At 56.1% G+C, this 20593-nt stretch overlaps 1 long non-coding RNA gene across 1 annotated transcript in view; it reads left to right on the top strand.

The window, feature by feature from the left end:
* Nucleotides 1-20593, top strand: part of LOC144762023 (uncharacterized) — a 306670-nt gene that overhangs the window by 148146 nt on the left and 137931 nt on the right. The gene's annotated exons all lie outside the window — the stretch shown is intronic.

Below are 20593 nucleotides of genomic sequence, written 5' to 3'. Positions count from 1 at the left end.
CTAGGCTGCTCGCAGCCCTGCCGGTGCACGAGGGCTTAGTTGGTCTTCTACTCCACTCCCCAAAGAGGACTCCTGGCGCAGCGGGACCCGCGCAGCGGGTCCGGCAAGGTACAAAATCCTCCCCTCAGCTCGGGACACAATCCAGCGACGACAGGCAGTGATTCCTTGATCCTCTGGTCAGCAAGCAGCAAGCAGCAAAATGGCCCCCACCCACATGGACAGGCCCCATCAACACCCCCAAAAATCGAAAAACACACAAAAATCAGCACAATGCCATGCCATCCATGACCTCAATGATGTTTAAATTCAAGACACCCCACAGAAAGACTTGGTCCATGCACCACTCACTACCCCTGGGCATAATGGATGAAAGCTAGGCAAAATGGGTGCAGGCCTGAGAACACTGCCTGCCTTCAAAACGGCCCCTTTCCCCCCAGCACATGGCCAGGCCCTGCCTGTACCAGCACTCAAAATGGCCCCCACCCACATGGCCAGGCCCCATCAACACCCCCAAAAATCGAAAAACACACAAAAATCACCACAATCCAAAGCCATCCATGCCCTCCATGATGTTTACATTAAAGAGACCCCACAGAAAGACTCAGTCCATGCACCACTGGGTACCCCTGGGCAAAAGGCCCCAACAGCAGCTAAAAAAATCGACAAACACACAAAAATCAGCACAATCCCATGCCATCCATGCCCTCAATGATGTTTAAATTCAAGACACCCCACAGAAAGACTTGGTCCATGCACCACTCACTACCCCTGGGCATAATGGATGAAAGCTAGGCAAAATGGGTGCAGGCCTGAGAACACTGCCTGCCTTCAAAATGGCCCCTTTCCCCCCAGCACATGGCCAGGCCCTGCCTGTACTAGCACTCAAAATGGCCCCCACCCACATGCACAGGCCCCATCAACACCCCCAAAAATCGAAAAACACACAGAAATCACCACAATCCAATGCCATCCATGCCCTCCATGATGTTTACATTAAAGAGACCCCACAGAAAAACTCAGTCCATGCACCACTGGGTACCCCTGGGCAAAAGGCCCCAACAGCAGCCAAAAAAATCGAAAAACACACAAAAATCAGCACAATCCCATGCCATCCATGCCCTCAATCATGTTGTTTAAATTCAACAAAACAGTTGTATCATGCACCCATAACTAACCCTGGTCCTACTGGATACTGTGGCTACCCACAATATATTTTATTTAATGTTCTGAAAAAGTTCCAAAATTGTAGTTTCAGCAACTGTAATGCCCCAAACAAACTTACTTGTGAAATTTGATTTCTAATCCAAAAGTGATCCAAAGAAAGTCAAAAAGGCCTCAAATCCAAATATCCAGCAGCATCCACAAAAAGTAATCCTTCCAGGTCAAGATCCAAATGAAAGTGACCAGCACATGAACAAAGCACTAGGAGGAGCCTGCTGGACAGTAACAGGAAGTTGGAGACTGTGGGGCACTTCCTTCCTCCCCCCCCCCCCCCCCCCAAAATGGACTCCTTGCAAAAAAAAGTGCAGGCAAATGTCAACCTGAGGAGTTATTCTGATAAAAATCATCATTTTCAGAAGGTTTATGCTGCTTGCTGGTGGATTTCTTGTGCAGAATTGCAAATTTTGCAATTTCGCGAGTGCCAGATTGTTGCTGCCCGCCGCATCTACGGGTTCGCAATTGGGAACTCCCGCGATGCGTGCTGTGCAAGGTGGCAAGCTGCGATAACGTAATCGCGGTTTCCAAACTCCCACGGGATCCCGCAGCAAGATACAAAATGGCATAGCACACGCAAAATATGGAGAAAAACAACTCTGCAAACGCTGAATGACGGTAAGTGAACGCCGCGCGCCGCAATATTGTATCACCAAGAAAAAAAATCCGCCGCGTGCGAATTTGCGAATTTTCGGCAAATTCGCCAGAGTTCGCGGATTGCGAATTTGCCGAAAATCCGCAAATTCCTCGAGCGGAACGGATTTTACGTCCACGCTTACAAAGTTGTCATGTTTTATGGTTGTCAGAAGCTAATCCCTTCTTGTCTATCAAGGGAAGTTAAACTCCTCCTTGTTTATTCGAGAAAGTTTCTAGTGACCTCTGAGCTAGCTGGCAAACCTTAAGTCTAATATAGTCAGTAGAGACCTAGATGACCTCAGTCCTACGTCTACACTGCTGTTTATATTATTCCAATGCGCGGAGCCTATTGGGAATATAGGAACTACACTACAAGCGCAAGGGGGGCAGCCATATCCACGCGCCTGCACCTGATTCAGTTCCACTACATACACCGCACGTATTGTACCAGGCAGCGCTTGTGGAGGGCGGGCATGATAGCGTCCCCCGAGTGTCTTTGCTGTGGGGTGGAGGTAGGCACCCTGCTGCACACAGTCTGGTATGGGGTTCTGGGATGGGGTACATCGCTGCCTGACGGAGGGTCTGGCCTGGGATTTGCAGAGGGACCCCAAGTTAGGTCTATTGCATGTCATGGCAGGGGTGGGGGGCAACCGCTACAAGAGCCACTTATTGCTACTGGGCCTCACACTGGCAAAGCACGATATAGCTAGGGAGTGGAAGGCGCCTCGGGCCCCGTCACTAGTCGCCTGGCAAAATGGAATGGACTACAATATGGGGTTGGAGCAGCCTGTGTTTTTGGCCAGGGGGTGCCCCAGGAAACTCTTCAAAATTTGGAATAGGTGGGCAGACTACAGGGGGCTGGTCCTGGACCCGCCACACGAGGAGGCCGCCCTCCCAACTCTTGGACAGTCTGGACTGTGAAAGGACACCGTTGGTGTGTGATACACATGGCAAGTGATCTATTATTGTATTATGGTTGGAGGAGCGAGCAGCTACGCAAAGGGGGGGGGTCATTTGGGGGAAGGGTGGGGGTGTTTAAATCTACTGTTGCTGACACTCTGAATGGGGAGTTCCCTGTTCCTAATACACGTTGTGAGAAATGATGTAGTTTAATTGATCATGGCAGTAGACTCCGGTTTACGGAGCGTTGCATACTATGTGTGTTTCAACAATAAAATATGTTTAAAAAAAAAAACTGCGTGGAGCAGGTGCGGGGTAAGGGCAGGGTTGCTTCTCTACATTAGAACCTCTGCACGGAGCAGGTGTGGGGTAAGGGCTGGTTTGCTTCTCTGCATTAGAACCAGTGCGTGGAGCAGGTGCGGGCAGGGTTGCTTCTCTATAGTAGAACCTGTGTGCGGAGCAGGTGCGGGTAAGGGCTGGGTTGCTTCTCTGCATTAGAACCTGTGTGGGGAGCAGGTGCAGGGTAAGGGCTGGCCTGCTTCTCTGCATTAGAACCAGTGCGCAGAGCAGGTGCGGGGTAAGGGCTGGGTTGCTTTTCTGCATTAGAACCAGTGTGCGGAGCAGGTGCGGGGTAAGGACTTGCTTGTTTCTCTGCTTAGAAATATTGTACGGAGCAGGTGCACAGTAAGGGCTGGGTTGCCTCTCTGCATTAGAACCAGGCGCGGGGTAAGAACTGGGTTGCTTATCTGCATTAGAACGAGTGCGTGGAGCAGGTGCGGGTAAGGGCTGCGTTGCTTCTCTGCATTATCACCAGTGCGCGGAGCAGGTGCAGGTAAGGGCTGGCTTGCTTCTCTGCATTAGAACCAGTGCGCGGAGCAGGTGCGGGTAAGGGCTGGGTTGCTTCTCTGCATTAAAAGCAGTGCACGGAGCTGGTGCGGGTAAGGGCTGGGTTGCTTCTTTGCATTAGAACCAGAGCGCGGAGCATGTGCGGGGTAAGGGCTGTGTTGCTTCTCTGCATTAGAACCTGTACGCAGAGCAGGTGTGTGTAAGGGCTGGGTTGCTTCTTTGCATTACAACCTGTGTGTGGAGCAGGTGCAGGGTAAGGGCTGGTTTGCTTCCCGGCATTAGAACCAGTGTGCGGAGCAGGTGCGGGGTAAGGACTGGCTTGCTTCTTTGCATTAGAAATATTTTGTGGAGCAGGTGCAGAGTAAAGGCTGGGTTAATGCTCTGCATTAGAACCAGTGCATGGAGCAGGTGCGGGTAAGGGCTGGGTTGCTTCTCTGCATTAGAACCAGTGCGTGGAGCAGGTGCGTGTAAGGGCTGGGTTGCTTCTCTGCATTAGAACCAGTGCTTGGAGCAGGTGCTGGTAAGGGCTGGCTTGCTTCTCTGCATTAGAACCAGTGTGCAGAGCAGGAGCAAGGTAAGGAATGGGTTGCTTCTTTGCATTAGAACCAGTGCTTGGAGCAGGTGCTGGTAAGGGCTGGCTTGCTTCTCTGCATTAGAACCAGTGCGCAGAGCAGGAGCAAGGTAAGGAATGGGTTGCTTCTCTGTATTAGAACCAGTGTGTGGAGCAGGTGTGGGGTAAGGACTGGGTTGCTTCTCTCCATTAGAACCAGTGTGTGGAGCAGGTGCGGGGTGAGGACTGGGTTGCTTCTCTGCATTAGACATAGTGTGCAGAGCAGGAGCGGGGTAAAGGCTGGGTTGCTTTTCTGCATTTGAACCAGTGCGCAGAGCAGGTGCGAGGTAAGGGCTGGGTTGCTTTTCTGCATTAGAACCAGTGTGCGGAGCAGGTGCGGGGTAAGGACTGGCTTGCTTCTCTGCATTAGAAATATTGTGCGGAGCAGGTGCAAGGTAAGGGCAGGGTTGCTTCTCCACATTAGAACCAGTGCGCGGAGCAGGTGCGGGTAAGAGCTTCGTTGCTTCTCTGCATTAGAAGCAGTGCACGGAGCAGGTGCGGGTAAAGGCAGGGTTGCTTCTCTGCACTAGAACCAGTGCGCGGAGCAGGTGCGGGTAAGGGCTGCGTTGCTTCTCTGCATTAGAAGCAGTGCATGGAGCAAGTGCGGGGTAAGGACTGGGTTGCCTCTCTGCATTAGAACCAGTGCGCAGAGCAGGTGCGGATAACGGCTGCATTGCTTCTCTGCATTAGAAGCAGTGCACGGTGCATGTGCTGGGTAAGGGCTGGGTTGCTTCTCTGCATTAGAACCAGTGCATGGAGCAAGTGTGGGGTAAGGACTAGGTTGCTTCTCTGCATTAGAACCAGTGTGCGGAGCAGGTGCTGGTAAGGACTGGCTTGCTTCTCTGCATTAGAAAATTGTACTGAGCAGGTGCAGGGTAAGGGCTGGGTTGCTTCTCTGCATTAGAACCAGTGCACGGAGCAGGTGCGGGGTAAGGACTGGGTTGCCTCTCTTTTTGGACAGGCCTCGTGGCCGGGCCTTCCCCCCTTCGCACGACGGGGCCCGGACCCCGGCTCTTCCCGAAACCTCAGCAAGAGCTACCCCGGGAACCCCCCGAGGCAACCCACAACCCGTCCTCAACGGGACCCCAGCTCCTGAACACTCCGTACCGGCTGGCCCTGGTCCCCGTCAGCACCATGGCCCCGGCCCAGCTGCCATCTTTGGACATTCCAGCACGAGGCCGCGTGGCCTCGACCCGACCCCAACCCTGGGCCTGGCCATGCCCCGACATCGAGGCACCAACCTCCCCTCCGGGAGGTGAAGAGACCACTTGGCAGGTCCATGGAAGGAGGAGTCGTCAACGACTCTCCTCCGCCAGGTGTCGATCGCCCCCGGCCGCCCTGGACGCTGGCTCGACCCCCCTGCTGGGTGTCTGGACTCCCTCACCCCGGACCTCCCGACTTCCAGGCGCGAGGGTCCGGACATCAAAGGGGACCAGACCTATAACTGGGGCAGCTCCAGACCAGGAAGGCAGTTGTATCCTGGAGTCGAGAGACACCGAGAAGAACTCATCCTTGACGGACTGCTGGCGCTGCCGCAGCCCTGCCCTGTCAACCCTTCGTCTTGGCCTGCTGGCGCTGCCGCGGCCCTTTGCACCGTGAACCATCGTCGTGGCCTGCTGGCGCTGCCGCGGCCCTCTGCAACGTGAACCATCCTCTTGGCCTGCTGGCGCTGCCGCGGCCCTCTGCAACGTGAACCATCCTCTTGGCCTGCTGGCGCTGCCGCGGCCTTCTGCATTGTGAACCATCCTCTTGGCCTGCTGGCGCTGCCGCGGCCTTCTGCAACGTGAACCATCCTCTTGGCCTGCTGGCGCTGCCGCGGCCCTCTGCAACGTGAACCAACGCCTTGGCCTGCTGGCGCTGCCGCGGCCCCCTGCACCGTGAACCATCCCCTTGGCCTGCTGGCGCTGCCGCGGCCTTCTGCAGCTTGAACCAACGCCTTGGCCTGCTGGCGCTGCCGCGGCCCAACCTTGCATACTCTTAAGCTCGAGGATTGTGAGCTTCCCTCTTGCCACCCCCCGTACCGATCCGGTACCAAGACTGTCCCGCTACCCCCTTTCCCTACAAAGACTAGAATTGAGGGGACCCTCGAGTCCTAAATCACCTGTATCGCTGATAACCTTGGCATAAGAACCCTATATAAAGATTGTTGTCCTCATCCTTGTGTGGTGCCTGTCTGTGGGGGGGAAGTGACTTGTCTGTACGATCGCCGGAGACGGCCCTCATCGGAGGCCTCTCCCCCAATACTCGGCCGACCCTCCGGGTCCCCGTCTAACATTGGTGGCCAGCGGCGCGATCCGAGCCAACGCATAATCGTACAGAGAGTAACTCGCCCCACGACACACAACCACCATGACAACAAAAGAGAGTGGAACAACGGAAAAATTCCAGATGGAAAAACTGGAAGAATACAACCACAGAGAACTGAAACAATTCTGCATAGAACTAGGCATTTCAACTACAGGACTAAGCACGAAAGAGGACTTCAAACGAGCCCTAGAATCTTGGGCGGAGACGGGTACGACCCTACCCCGAACACGAAGCCCCGAGACACCCGAAACGAGCCCCCCGCCGAGGGAAGAAAGAAGATCGGGTCTCTCTCCAGAGGAGGTCCGAGAACGGGAAAAAAGCAGACTCCATGAATTGGAACTGGCGCGACTTCGCTTAGACGGAGAGCTCAAACTGGCGGAACAAAAAATAACGTTGGAACACTTACGGCTCCAAGAGGAGCGAGAAGAGAAACAAAGGCAGAGAGAGCTAGAAGAGAAGAAGCTCGCCTACGAACATGAGCGCAACCTCAAGGAACTAGAGATTCAGAAACAGAACAAAGAGCTCGGGGTCCCCGAGCGCACGAACACTCCTGCCACTATCGATCCCAAGGTCCACATCCCCAAAGATGTCATCAGGGAGTACTACAAGAATGATGATATCCAGCAGTGGTTTAAAGCCTACGAGGTAGCCATGACCTCCCACCGGATTCCCAGGAGCGACTGGGGGGCCGGGTTATGGGGGAGGTTTGTCAACGAAGGACGAGACGCCCTGCTGCAACTCCCGGACCATCTAATGACATCCTACGACCACATGAAAGCCGCCCTCTTCACTCGATACGGACTCACCCCCGAGATGTACCGCCAGCGGTTCCGCGACTGCAAACGGATCCCGGGTACAACTTGGGTGGAGTACGTGAACTTCTTTAGCCGAGCCTTCGAGGGGTGGATCAAGGGCAGCAAAGTGACCACCTACGAGCAACTTTTTGACCTTATTGTGTGGGAGCACCTTTCTAACAACTGCTTCATCGAACTCAGGCAGCACCTCCTGGACAGTAAACTAACGGAACCTCGGCAACTCGCCGCCGAAGCTGACCGATGGGAGAGCACACGAGTTGGCCGAAACGGGCCCAGCGAATCGCACAGAACTAACCAAGGGCCCCATCGCCCCCGTGGGGGAGGAGGAGGCCAGGGTCGGGGTAGAGACACCGGCCCGATGACTCCCACAAACAACCCCCCGCCCCCGGCCGGCAGGGGGAGCCCCCCGATGCGACCCGGCTTCCGGGCCAACATTATTTACCACCGATGCCAACGACCCGGCCACTACGCCAATGATCCCAACTGTCCAAAGAACCAGAGCACTATACCCCGCCAGGTCGCTGCTGCCGCCCTGGGGGAAGAGCCAACCCCGGAAGACCAAGAAGCGTACGAGACCGACCAGCCTGAGTGGGAACCGGCCGCCATGTCCCTGGTTTGCTTAGGGGAAAGAGACATGATCCCGCGGGCCCCACTTCCCGCCAACACGCAGAAGTACAGCCAGTGGGTCAACATTAATGGCCGCCGGGCTGAAGCACTCCGCGACACCGGGGCCAGTGTGACCGCAGTCCGCTGTCATCTGGTGACCCCAGACCAAATCTTGCCGAACATTCTTTGCCCTGTCCGATCAGCTGACAACTCAGAAAGTCTGTGTCGCATGGCCTACGTCCCCTTCGAGTGGGGAGGAGTATCCGGGATGCTAAAAGTAACTGTACGCGATGATGCCCCCGTGGATTGCCTCCTGGGGAACGACCTCGAAAGTTCTCCCTGGGCAGCAGTCGAACGGAGAGAACACCTGGGGATGCTGGGCCTCCCCGAATGGGTCTGTGTCACGACCCGGTCCATGACCGCCCGGACTGTCCCCAGTCCAGAAGAGCCCGAGTGGCCGGAGCCTCCTCCCACGAACGTCCCAGAGGAGGCCGCCCCAGAAGCAAGTCTCCCGACCCAAACCGAAGAAGGATTCGATCGGCTTCAGGACCTCCCTGACCTGGCACAGTGGCGTCAGGAGGGGGGTCCCACCCAGGAACAATTCCGACAAGAACAAAGAACCTGTCCCTCCCTCGAGGGACTCCGGCAGCAAGCCCTTGCCCAGAGCGCAGGGGACACCTCGGGGGCCCACTGGATCTACTGGGACAATGACCTGCTCTACAGCGAGCAAAGGATTGCAGAGCTGGGGGCCAGTCGGGTGCTGGTGGTGCCCCTTCGCTGCAGAGATTTCCTCCTGAACTTAGCACACGATGTACCCCTTGCCGGACACCTGGGACAGGACAAAACGTACGACCGCCTGGTGACCCACTTTTACTGGCCCCAAATGCGAAAGGATGTTACCAACCACTGCAGGGCCTGCCCCACCTGCCAGGCCAGTGGAAAAAGTGGCCGAAAAACCAAAGCACCTCTACAGCCTTTTCCTGTCGTCACCACCCCGTTCGAACGAGTGGGAATAGACATTGTGGGGCCCCTGGACCCCCGAACAGCCCAAGGACATCGGTTCATCCTGGTCTTGGTGGACCACGCCACCCGCTATCCCGAGGCCATCCCTCTTCGAACCGTCACGGCGCCCGTGGTGGGCCGAGCCCTGATGGGGATCTTCTCCCTGGTGGGTTTCCCCCGGGAGGTCGTCAGCGACAGGGGCTCAAACTTCATCTCGAAATACATGAAGTCCCTCTGGCAACAGTGCGGGGTCACCTACAAATTTACGACCCCCTATCACCCGCAAGGAAATGGATTGGTCGAGCGGTTTAACCGCACTCTCAAGGGAATGATCATGGGCCTAGAAGAACCCCTCCGTCGCCAATGGCACGTGCTACTCCCATGTCTCCTGTTTGCCTACCGAGAGGTCCCTCAAAAATCCCTAGGCTTCAGCCCATTTGAACTCCTGTACGGACACCCCGTCCGGGGGCCCCTCAGCCTAGTCAAAGAAGGTTGGGAGAGGCCCCCCCAGAAAACTCCACCTGACATATACAAGTATCTCTTGGCCCTTCGCAACCAGACCCGCCGATTCAGGGAGATCGCCAAAGCCAACCTTGAAGCCAGTCAGGAAGACATGAAGAAATGGTATGATCAGCACGCCTCATCCGTCGAGTTCGAGCCGGGACAGCAGGTCTGGGTGATGTCCCCGGTGGAACCCTGCGCCCTACAGGACAAATGGTCCGGACCCTTCAAGGTGATCGAACGCAAGGGGCCCGTCACCTACTTAATCGACATGGAAACCTCCCGGAACCCCCTCCGGGTCCTCCACGCCAACAGGCTCAAGCCCCATTTTGTACGCTCAGAACTCAGCCTCCTGATGGCTACTGATAATGGGACGGAAGAAGACTCCGAGCCCCTTCCGGACCTGCTGAGGACCCTCGAGCAGGATGGCTCAGTGGAAGGGGTCAGACTCTCCGAGGCCTTGTCCCCGGAGCAACGCCAAGACTGTCAAGCTCTCCTGACACGATTCGCCACCTTGTTCTCTCTTACCCCCGGGGTCACCCCCTGGTGCCTTCACGATGTGGACACCGGGGACAGCCCCCCCATTCGACACCGGGCGTACCGCGTACCAGATCGGGTGCGCGCCTGCATCCAGACCGAGGTATCCAAGATGCTGGCCCTGGGAGTGATCGATCCCTCTGACAGCCCCTGGGCCAGCCCCGTCGTCCTGGTCCCCAAGGCGGCCGCCCCGGGCGTTGCCCCCGAGCTCCGGTTCTGTGTGGACTACCGGGGACTGAATGCCGTTACCAGGACCGACGCTCACCCTATCCCCCGGGCGGATGAGCTCGTCGACCGTATGGGGGCCGCCCGCTACCTGAGCATGAGCCCCACCCTCTTCAACGTCTACATGAGCCCCCTCGCGACCATCGCACGCCAACACAACCTCAACATAATCTCCTACGCCGACGACACCCAGCTGATCCTCTCCCTGACCAACGACCCCGCCACCGCCAGAGCCAACCTGCACGAAGGGATGAGAGACGTAGCCGAATGGATGACGACCAGCCGCCTGAAACTGAACTCAGACAAGACGGAGGTCCTCATCCTGGGCTCCACGCCCTCCGCCTGGGACGACTCCTGGTGGCCCCCCGCCCTGGGCACCGCACCCAAACCGACGGACCACGCACGCAACCTGGGCTTCATCCTGGACTCCTCCCTCTCCATGACCAGACAAGTCAACGCCGTCTCCTCGTCATGCTTCAACATCCTGCGCATGCTACGTAAGATCTTCCGGTGGATCCCCACCGAGACGAGGAAGACGGTCACCCAAGCCCTCGTCACCAGCCGACTGGACTACGGCAACGCCCTCTACGCCGGAACCACTGCCAAACTCCAGAAGAGACTCCAGCGGATCCAGAACGCCTCGGCGAGACTCATCCTCGACATCCCCCGACGCAGCCACATCTCCGGACACCTGAGAGATCTGCACTGGCTCCCGGTCAACAAGAGAATCACCTTCCGGCTCCTCACCCACGCGCACAAAGCCCTACACGACCAAGGCCCGAGCTACCTCAACAACCGGATCACCTTCTACACCCCCAAGCGCCTCCTCAGATCTACCAACCACGCCCTCGCCGCCGTCCCCCGCATCCGAAGAGCGACAACAGGAGGACGATCCTTCTCCTACCTGGCCGCCAAGACCTGGAACTCACTTCCGACCAATCTGCGCCTGACCCAAGACCACCTCTCCTTCAGGAAGAAGCTCAAGACCTGGCTGTTCGAGCAGTAGCGGCACCCCCCCCCCCTCCCAGCGCCTTGAGACCCTACGGGTGAGTAGTGCGCTCTACAAATGACCTGATTGATTGATTGATTGAGCATCTTCGATTTAACAGCGGGCTACTGGCAAATCGGCCTCACCCCTAGGGCCCAAGAACGATCCGCCTTCTCTACCCCGGACGGCCACTACCACTTTAAGGTGATGCCATTCGGCATGAAGAACGCTCCAGCAACATTTCAACGACTCGTGAACCAGGTACTGGCGGGCCTCGAAGAATTCAGCGCCGCCTACCTAGACGACATCGCTGTGTACAGCCACCACTGGACCGACCACCTCCGCCACCTGCGGAAAGTTCTACACGCCCTCCAGCAGGCCGGGCTCACCATCAAGGCCAGCAAATGTCAGGTTGGCCAAGGGTCCGTGACCTACCTAGGACACCAAGTGGGCAGTGGCCTGGTGGCCCCCCTCCAGCTCAAAATCGCTGCTATCCAGGCCTGGCAACCCCCTACGACCCAAACCGAGGTCCGGGCCTTCCTGGGACTCACCGGGTACTACCGGCGGTTTGTGAAGGACTATGGCAGCATCGTGGGGCCCCTCACGGAGCTCACATCCAAAAAGAACCCTAAAACAGTCGACTGGACCCCGGACTGCCAATCGGCCTTCGAGAAGCTGAAAGCCGCCATGTGCACGGCCCCCGTGCTCCAGGCTCCCGACTACGGCCGGGAATTCATTGTGCAGACGGACGCCTCCGATCATGGCGTGGGGGCCGTCCTCTCCCAACTCAACACCGAGGGAGTCGATCAGCCAGTGGCATTCATCAGCCGACGCCTGCTGGCCCGGGAACAGCGCTGGAGCACCATCGAGAGGGAGGCCTTTGCCGTAGTATGGGCCCTCAAGAAGCTCCGGCCCTACCTCTTCGGCACCCACTTTCGGGTGCAGACAGACCACCGACCCCTGCAATGGCTGATGCAGATGCGGGGGGAAAACCCGAAACTGTTGCGCTGGTCCATCTCCCTGCAGGGGCTGGACTTCACTGTCGAACATCGCCCAGGCCAGGACCACGCCAACGCAGACGGCCTGTCCCGCTTTTTCCGCCTCGACGAGGAGAGTCCCCAAGAAGATGGCTGACTCTCCCTGCCTTCAGCTGGGGGGGACGCATGTTGGACAGGCCTCGTGGCCGGGCCGTCCCCCCTCCCACGACGGGGCCCGGACCCCGGCTCTCCCCGAAACCTCAGCAAGAGCTACCCCGGGAACCCCCCGAGGCAACCCACAACCCGTCCTCAACGGGACCCCAGCTCCTGAACACTCCGTACCGGCTGGCCCTGGTCCCCGTCAGCACCATGGCCCCGGCCCAGCCGCCATCTTTGGACATTCCAGCACGAGGCCACGTGGCCTCGACCCGACCCCAACGCTGGGCCTGGCCAGGCCCCGACATCGAGGCACCAACCTCCCCCCGGGAGGTGAGGAGACCACTTGGCAGGTCCATGGAAGGAGGAGTCGTCAACGACTCTCCTCCGCCAGGTGTCGATCGCCCCCGGCCGCCCTGGACGCTGGCTCCACCCCCCTGCTGGGTGTCTGGACTCCCTCACCCCGGACCTCCCGACTTCCAGGCGCGAGGGTCCGGACATCAAAGGGGACCTTAGAAAAATTAGAAGCAGTGCACGGAGCAGGTGCGGGTAGAGGCTGGGTTGCTTCTCTACATTAGAACCAGTGCGCAGAGCAGGTGAGGGTAATGGCTGCGTTGCTTCTCTGCATTAGAAGCAGTGCACGGAGCATGTGCGGGGTAAGGGCTGGGTTGCTTTTCTGCATTAGAACCAGTGTAGGGAGCAGGTGCGGGGTAAGGACAGGCTTACTTCTCTGCATTAGAACCAGTGCGTGGAGCAGGTGCGGGTAAGGGCTGCATTGCTTCTCTGCATTAGAACCAGTGCGCGGAGCAGGTGCAGGTAAGGGCTGGCTTGCTTCTCTGCATTAGAACCAGTGCGCGGAGCGGGTGCGGGTAAGGGCTGGGTTGCTTCTCTGCATTAGAAGCTCTGCGTGGAGCATGTGCGGGGTAAGGGCTGGTTTGCTTCTGTGCATTAGAACCAGTGCGTGGAGCAAGTGGAGGGTAAGGACTGGGTTGCTTCTCTGCATTAGAACCAGTGTGTGGAGCAGATGCGGGGTAAGGACTGGGTTGCTTCTCTGCATTAGACATAGTGTGCAGAGAAGATGCGGGGTAAGGGCTGTGTTGCTTCTCTGCATTAGAACCAGTGCATGAAGCAGGTGCCGGTAAGGGCTGCGTTGCTTCTCTGCATTAGAACAAGTGCGCGAAGCAGGTGCAGGTAAGGGCTGGGTTGCTTCTTTGCATTACAACCTGTGTGTGGAGCAGGTACAGGGTAAGGGCTGGTTTGCTTCCCTGCATTAGAACCAGTGCGCGGAGCAGGTGCGAGGGAAGAACTGGGTTACTTCTCTGCATTAGAACCAGTGTGTGGAGCAGGTGCGGGGTAAGGACTGGCTTGCTTCTTTGCATTAGAAATATTTTGCGGAGCAGGTGCAGGGTAAGGGCTGGGTTAATGTTCTGCATTAGAACCAGTGCGTGGAGCATGTGCGGGTAAGGGCTGGGTTGCTTCGCTGCATTAGAACCAGTGCGTGGAGCAGGTGCGGGTAAAGACTGGGTTGCTACTCTGCATTGGAACCAGTGCTTGGAGCAGGTGCTGGTAAGGGCTGGCTTGCTTCCCTGCATTAGAACCAGTGCGCAGAGCAGGAGGAAGGTAAGGAATGGGTTGCTTCTCTGCATTAGAACCAGTGTGTGGAGCAGGTGCGGGGTAAGGACTGGGTTGCTTCTCTCCATTAGAACCAGTGTGTGGAGCAGGTGCAGGGTGAGGACTGTGTTGCTTCTCTGCATTAGACATTGTGTGCAGAGCAGGGGCGGGGTAAGGGCTGGGTTGCTTTTCTGCATTCGAACCAGTGTGCGGAGCAGGTGCGGGGTAAGGACTGGCATGCTACTCTGCATTAGAAATTTTGTGCGGAGCAGGTGCAGGTTAAGGGCTGGGTTGCTTCTCTGCATTAGAACCAGTGAGCGGAGCAGGTGCGGGTATGGGCTGCCTTGCTTCTCTGCATTAGAAGCAGTGCACGGAGCAGGTGCGGGTAGAGGCTGGGTTGCTTCTCTGCATTAGAAGCAGTGCACGGAGCATGTGCGGGGTAAGGGCTGGGTTGCTTCTCTGCATTAGAACCAGTGTGCGGAGCAGGTGCTGGTAAGGACTGGCTTGCTTCTCTGCATTAGACATAGTGTGCAGAGCATGTGCGGGGTAAGGGCTGTGTTGCTTCTCTGCTTTAGCAGCAGTGTGCGGAACGGGTGCAGGGTAAGGACTGGCTGGCTTCTCTGCATTAGTAATATTGTGTGGAGCAGGTGCAGGATAAGGGCTGGCTTGCTTCTATGCATTAGAACCAGTGCGGAGAGCAGGTGCGGGGTGAAGGCTGGGTTGCTTTTCTGCATTAGAACCAGTGTGCGGAGCAGGTGGGGGGAAAGGACAGGCTTGCTTCTCTGCATTAGAATTATTGTGCGGAGTAGGTGCAGGGTAAGGGTTGGGTTGCTTCTCTGTATTAGAACCAGTGCGTGGAGAAGGTGCGGGTAAGGGCTGCGTTGCTTCTCTGCATTAGAACCAGTGTGCGGAGCAGGTGCAGGTAAGGGCTGGCTTGCTTCTCTGCATTAGAACCAGTGCGCGGAGCAGGTGCGGGTAAGCGCTGGGTTGCTTCTCTGCATTAGAAGCTGTGCGTGGAGCATGTGCGGGGTAAGGGCTGGTTTGCTTCTCTGCATTAGAACCAGTGCGTGGAGCAAGTGCAGGGTAAGGACTGGGTTGCTTCTCTGCATTAGAACCAGTGTGTGGAGCAGGTGCGGGGTAAGGACTGGGTTGCTTCTCTGCATTAGACATAGCATGCAGAGCAGGTGCCGGGGTAAGGGCTGTGTTGCTTCTGTGCATAGGAACCAGTGCGCTGAGCAGGTGCGGGGTAAGGGCTGGGTTACTTCTCTTCATTAGAACCAGGGCGCGGTGTAGTAGCGGGATAAGGGTTGGATTGCTTCTCTGCATTAGAACCAGTGTGTGGAGCAGGTAGGGGGAAGGGCTGGGTAGCTTCTCTGCATTAGAACCAGTGTTCAGAGCAGGTGTGGCATAAGGACTGGCTTGCTTCTCTGCATTAGAAATAGTGTTCAGAGCAGGTGCAGGGTAAGGACTGGGATGCTTCTCTGCATTAGGACCTGTGTGCGGAGCAGGTGCAGGGTAAGGGCTGGGTTGCTTCTCTGCATTAGAGCCAGTGTTCAGAGCAGGTGTGGCATAAGGACTGGCTTGCTTCTCTGCATTAGAAATAGTGTGCAGAGCAGGTGCTGGTAAGGACCTGGATGCTTCTCTGCATTAGAACCAGTGCGTGGAGTAGGTGCTTGTAAGGACTGGGTAGCCTTTCTGCATTACAAACAGTGCGTGGAGCAGATGCGGGCAACGACTGGGTTGTTTCTCTGCATTAGAACCAGTGTGCAGAGCAGGTGCGGGTAAGGGCTGGGTTGCTTCTCTGCATTAGAACCAGTGCGTGGAGCAGGTGCGGGTAAGGGTTGAATTGCTTCTCTGCATTAGAAGCAGTGCACGGAGCAGGTGCAGGGTAAGGACTGGGTTGCTTCTCTGCATTAGAACCAGTGTGTGGAGCAGGTGCGGGGTAAGGACTGGGTTGCTTCTCTGCATTAGACATAGTGTGCAGAGCAGATGCAGGGTAAGGGCTGTGTTGCTTCTCTGCATTAGAACCAGTGTGCCAAACAGGTACAGGGTAAGGACTGGCTGGCTTCTCTGCATTAGTAATATTGTGCGGAGCAGGTGCAGGATAAGGGCTGGGTTGCTTCTCTGCATTAGAACCAGTGCCTGGAGCAGGTGCAGGGTTAGGACTGGCTTGCTTCTCTACATTAGGAATATTGTGCAGAGCAGGTGCAGGGTAAGGGCTGGGTTAATGCTCTGTATAAGAAACAGTGCGTGGAGCAGGTGCGGGTAAGGGCTGGGTTGCTTCTCTGCATTAGAACCAGTGCGCGGAGCAGGTGCTGATAAGGGCTGGCGTGCTTCTCTGAATTAGAACCAGTGCACAGAGCTGGTGCGGGTAAGGGCTGGCTTGCTTCTCTGCATTAGAACCAGTGCGCAGAGCAGGTGCGAGGTAAGGACTGGGCTGCTTCTCTGCATTAGAACCAGTGCATGGAGCAGGTGCGGGTAAGGGCTGGGTTGCTTCTCTGCATTAGAACCAGTGCGCGGAGCATGTGCGGAGAAAGGGCTGGGTTGCTTCTCTGCATTGGAACCAGTGAGTGGAGGAGGTGCGGGGTGAGGACTGGGTTGCTTCTCTGCATTAGAAATATTGTGCGGAGCAGGTGCGGGGTAAGGGCTGTGTTGCTTCTCTGCATTAGAACCAGTGTGCGGATTAGGTGCAGGGTAAGGACTGGCTTGCTACTCTGCATTAGAAATATTGTGCGGAGTAGGTGCAGGGTAAGGGTTGGGTTGCTTCTCTGCATTAGAAATAGTGTGCAGAGCAGGAAATGGGGTAATGACCTGGATGCTTCTCTGCATTAGAACCAGAGCGTGGAGCAGAACTTGTAAGGGCTGGGTTGCTTCTCTGCATTAGAACTAGTGCCCAGAGCAGGTGCGGGTAAGGCTGGGTTGCTTCTCTCCATTAGAACCAGTGCACGGAGCAGGGGCGGGGTAAGGACTGGGTTGCTTCTCTGCATTAGAACCAGTGTGCGGAGCATGTGCGGGGTAAGGGCTGGGTTGCTTCTCTGGATTAGAACCAGTGTGCGGATCAGGTGCAGGGTAAGGACTGGCTTGCTTCTCTGCATTAGAAATATTGTGCGGAGCAGGTGCAGGGTAAGGGCTGGGTTGCTTCTCTGCATTAGAACCAGTGTGCAGAGCAGGTGTGGCTTAAGGACTGGTTTGCGTCTCTGCATTAGAAATAGTGTGCAGAGCTGGTGCGGGGTAATGACCTGGATGCTTCTCTGCATTAGAACACGAGCATGGAACAGGTACTTGTAAGGGTTGGGTTGCTTCTCTGCATTATAACCAGTGCCCGGAGCAGGTGCGAGTAAGGGCTGGGTTGCTTCTCTGCATTAGAACCAGTGCACGGAGCAGGTGCGGGGTAAGGACTGGGTTGCTTCTCTGCATTAGAACCAGTGCGTGGAGCAGGTGCGGGTAAGGGCTGGGTTGTTTCTCTGCATTAGAACCAGTGCGCGGAGCAGGTGCGGGGTAAGGGTTGGATTGCTACTCTGCATTAGAACCAGTGTGCGGAGCAGGTGGGGGGAAGGGCTGGGTAGCTTATCTGCATTAAAACCTGTGTGCGGAATAGGTGCAGGGTAAGGACTGGGATGCTTCTCTGCATTAGGGCCTGTGTGCGGAACAGGTGCAGGGTAAGGGCTGGGTTGCTTCTCTGCATTAGAACCAGTGTTCAGAGCAGGTGTGGCATAAGGACTGAATTTCTTCTCTGCATTAGAAATAGTGTGCAGAGCAGGTGCTGGTAAGGACCTGGATGCTTCTCTGCATTAGAACCAGTGCATGGAGAAGGTGCTTGTAAGGGCTGGGTTGCTTCTCTGCATTAGAACCAGTGCCCGGATCAGGTGCGGGTAAGGGCTGGGTTGCTTTTCTGCATTACAACCAGTGCACGGAGCTGGTGCGGGGTAAGGACTGGGTAGCCTCTCTGCATTCGAAACAGTGTGTGGAGCAGATGCGGGCAAGGACTGGGTAGTTTCTCTGCATTAGAACCAGTGCGCAGAACAGGTGCGGGTAAGGGCTAGTTTGCTTCTCTGCATTAGAACGAGTGCGCGGAGCCGGTGCAGGGTAAGGACAGGGTTGCTTCTCTGCATTAGAATCAGTGCTCGGAGCAGGTGCGGGTAAGGGCTGAGTTGCTTCTCTGCATTAGAAGCAGTGCACGGAGCAGGTGCGGGTAAGGGCTGGGTATCTTCTCTGCATTAGAATCAGAGCTCGGAGCATGTGTGGGGTAAGGTGTGGGTTGCTTCTCTGCATTAGAACCAGTGCATGGAGCAAGTGCGGGGTAAGGACTGGGTTGCTTCTCTGCATTAGAACCAGTGTTCTAATGCAGAGCAGATGTGGGTAAGGGCTGGGTTGCATCTCTGCATTACAACCTGTGTGTGGAGCAGGTGCGGGGGAAAAACTGGTTTGCATCTTTGCATTAGAAATATTGTGCAGAGCAGGTGCAGGGTAAGGGCTGGGTTAATGCTCTGCATTAGAACCAGTGCGTGGAGCAGGTGCGGTTAAGGGCTGGGTTGCTTCTCTACATTAGAACCAGTGAGCGGAGCAGGTGCGGGTAAGGGCTGGATTGCTTCTCCGCATTAGAACCAGTGCTTGGAGCAGGTACTGGTAAGGGCTGGGTTGCTTCTCTTCATTAGAACCAGTGCACGGAACAGGTGCGGGTAAGGGCTGGCTTGCTTCTCTGCATTAGAACCAGTGCATGGAGCAGGTGCGGGTAAGGGCTGGGTTGCTTCTATGCATTAGAACCAGTGCGCGGAGCGTGTGCGGAGAAAGGGCTGGGTTGCTTCTGTGCATTGGAAGCAGTGCGTGGAACAGGTGTGAGGTAAGGACTGGGTTCCTTCTCTGCATTAGAACCAGTGTGTGGGGCAGGTGCCGGGTAAGGACTGGGTTGCTTCTTTGCATTAGAAATAGTGTGCAGAGCAGGTGGGGGGTAAGGACCTGGATGCTTCTCTGCATAAGAACCGGTGCGTGGAGCAGGTGCTTGTAAGGGCTGGGTTGCTTCTCTGCATTAGAACTAGTGCCCGTAGTAGGTCCGGGCAAGGGCTGGGCTGCTTCTCTGCATTAGAACCAGTGCGCCGGAGCAGACACGGGGTAAGGACTGGGTTGCTTCTCTGCGTTAGAACCAGTGCGTGGAGCAAGTGCGGGTAAGGGCTGGGTTGTTTCTCTGCATTAGAACCAGTGCGCGGAGCAAGTGCGGGGAAGGGCTGGGTAGCTTCTCTGCATTAGAACCAGTGCACGGAGCAGGTGCGGTTAAGGGCTGGGTTGCTTCTCTGCATTAGAACCAGTGCGCGGAGCAGGTGCGGGAGAGGGCTGGGTTGCTTCTCTGCATTAGAACCAGTGCTGGGAGCAGGTACTGGTAAGGGCTGGGTTGCTTCTCTGCATTAGAACCAGTGTGCAGAGCAGGTGTGGCATAAGGACTGGCTTGCTTCTCCGCATTAGAAATAGTGTGCAGAGCAGGTGCGTGTAAGGACCTGGAAACTTCTCTGCAATAGAACGAGTGCGTGGAGCAGGTGCTTGTAAGGGCTGGGTTGCTTCTCTGCATTAGAACCAGTGCCCGGAGCAGGTGAGGGTAAGGGCTGGGTTTCTTCTCTGCATTATAACCAGTGCACAGAGTGGGTACGGGGTAAGGACTGGGTTGCTTCTCTGCATTAGAACCAGTGCGTGGAGCAGGTGCGGGCAAGGACTGCGTTGTTTCTCTGCATTAGAACAAGTGTGCAGAGCAGGTGCGGGTAAGGGCTGGTTTGCTTCTCTGCATTAGAACCAGTGCACGGAGCAGGTGCGGGTAAGGGCTGGGTTGCTTCTCTGCATTAGAACCAGTGCGTGGAGCAGGTTCATTCTTCCAGACCGGAGCCAACATCTTACAAATCCCTTTTGAACTGATGTGCGCTGTTCCATGTGCCATCGTCACTACTGCAAGCACATACGCATCAGGCAACATCCAACGCTGTTGTTCCGACAAGTCAATCCAACACCCACTCGAGTCCAATTTACCCGTGCTCTCTTTCCATGCAAGTTTTTCCTCCTCAGTCGCCTCTTTCTGAATTTCTTTCACGCTTTCCACTGTGTCTTCACACATTCCAGACTCAGAAATCCATCTTGCAGACGTTGCAACATACATTCTACTCATCATATTTCTGGCTGTCTGTTTTGCAGTCTCATCAGCAAAAGCATTCCCACGACCAACATCATCCGTGATTGCTTTATGAGCACTGCATTTCACAATCGCAACTTCAGTCGGTAAGGTTAGAGATTCCAACAAGTCATTAACTAGCTGACCATGTTGAATCTTAGTCCCATGGGACGTAATGAAACCTCTCTCTTTCCACAAACGGCCAAAACTATGGGCCACGCCGAACGCGTACTGACTATCTGTGAACACGTTCACTCTCTTTCCCTTAGCTAAAACGCACGCTTTTGTTAGCGCGATCAATTCTGCAGCCTGGGCAGAATTCTGACTCACTCTTGCAGTCTCCACAATCGTACTCAAAGTCGTTACTGCATAAGCAGCAGTCACATCACCATTCTCCAATTTGAAGCAAGACCCGTCAACATACAACGTGCCATCTGGTTCTGACAACGGAGTGTCTTTTAAGTCGATTCGTCCTTTTGTTTCTTCCTCAGTTCTGAAACAACAGTCGTGTGG

Source organism: Lissotriton helveticus, chromosome 6, assembly GCF_964261635.1.
Source record: "Lissotriton helveticus chromosome 6, aLisHel1.1, whole genome shotgun sequence".
Lineage (NCBI taxonomy): Eukaryota > Metazoa > Chordata > Amphibia > Caudata > Salamandridae > Lissotriton > Lissotriton helveticus.
This window is presented reverse-complemented; position numbering and strand designations above follow the sequence as displayed.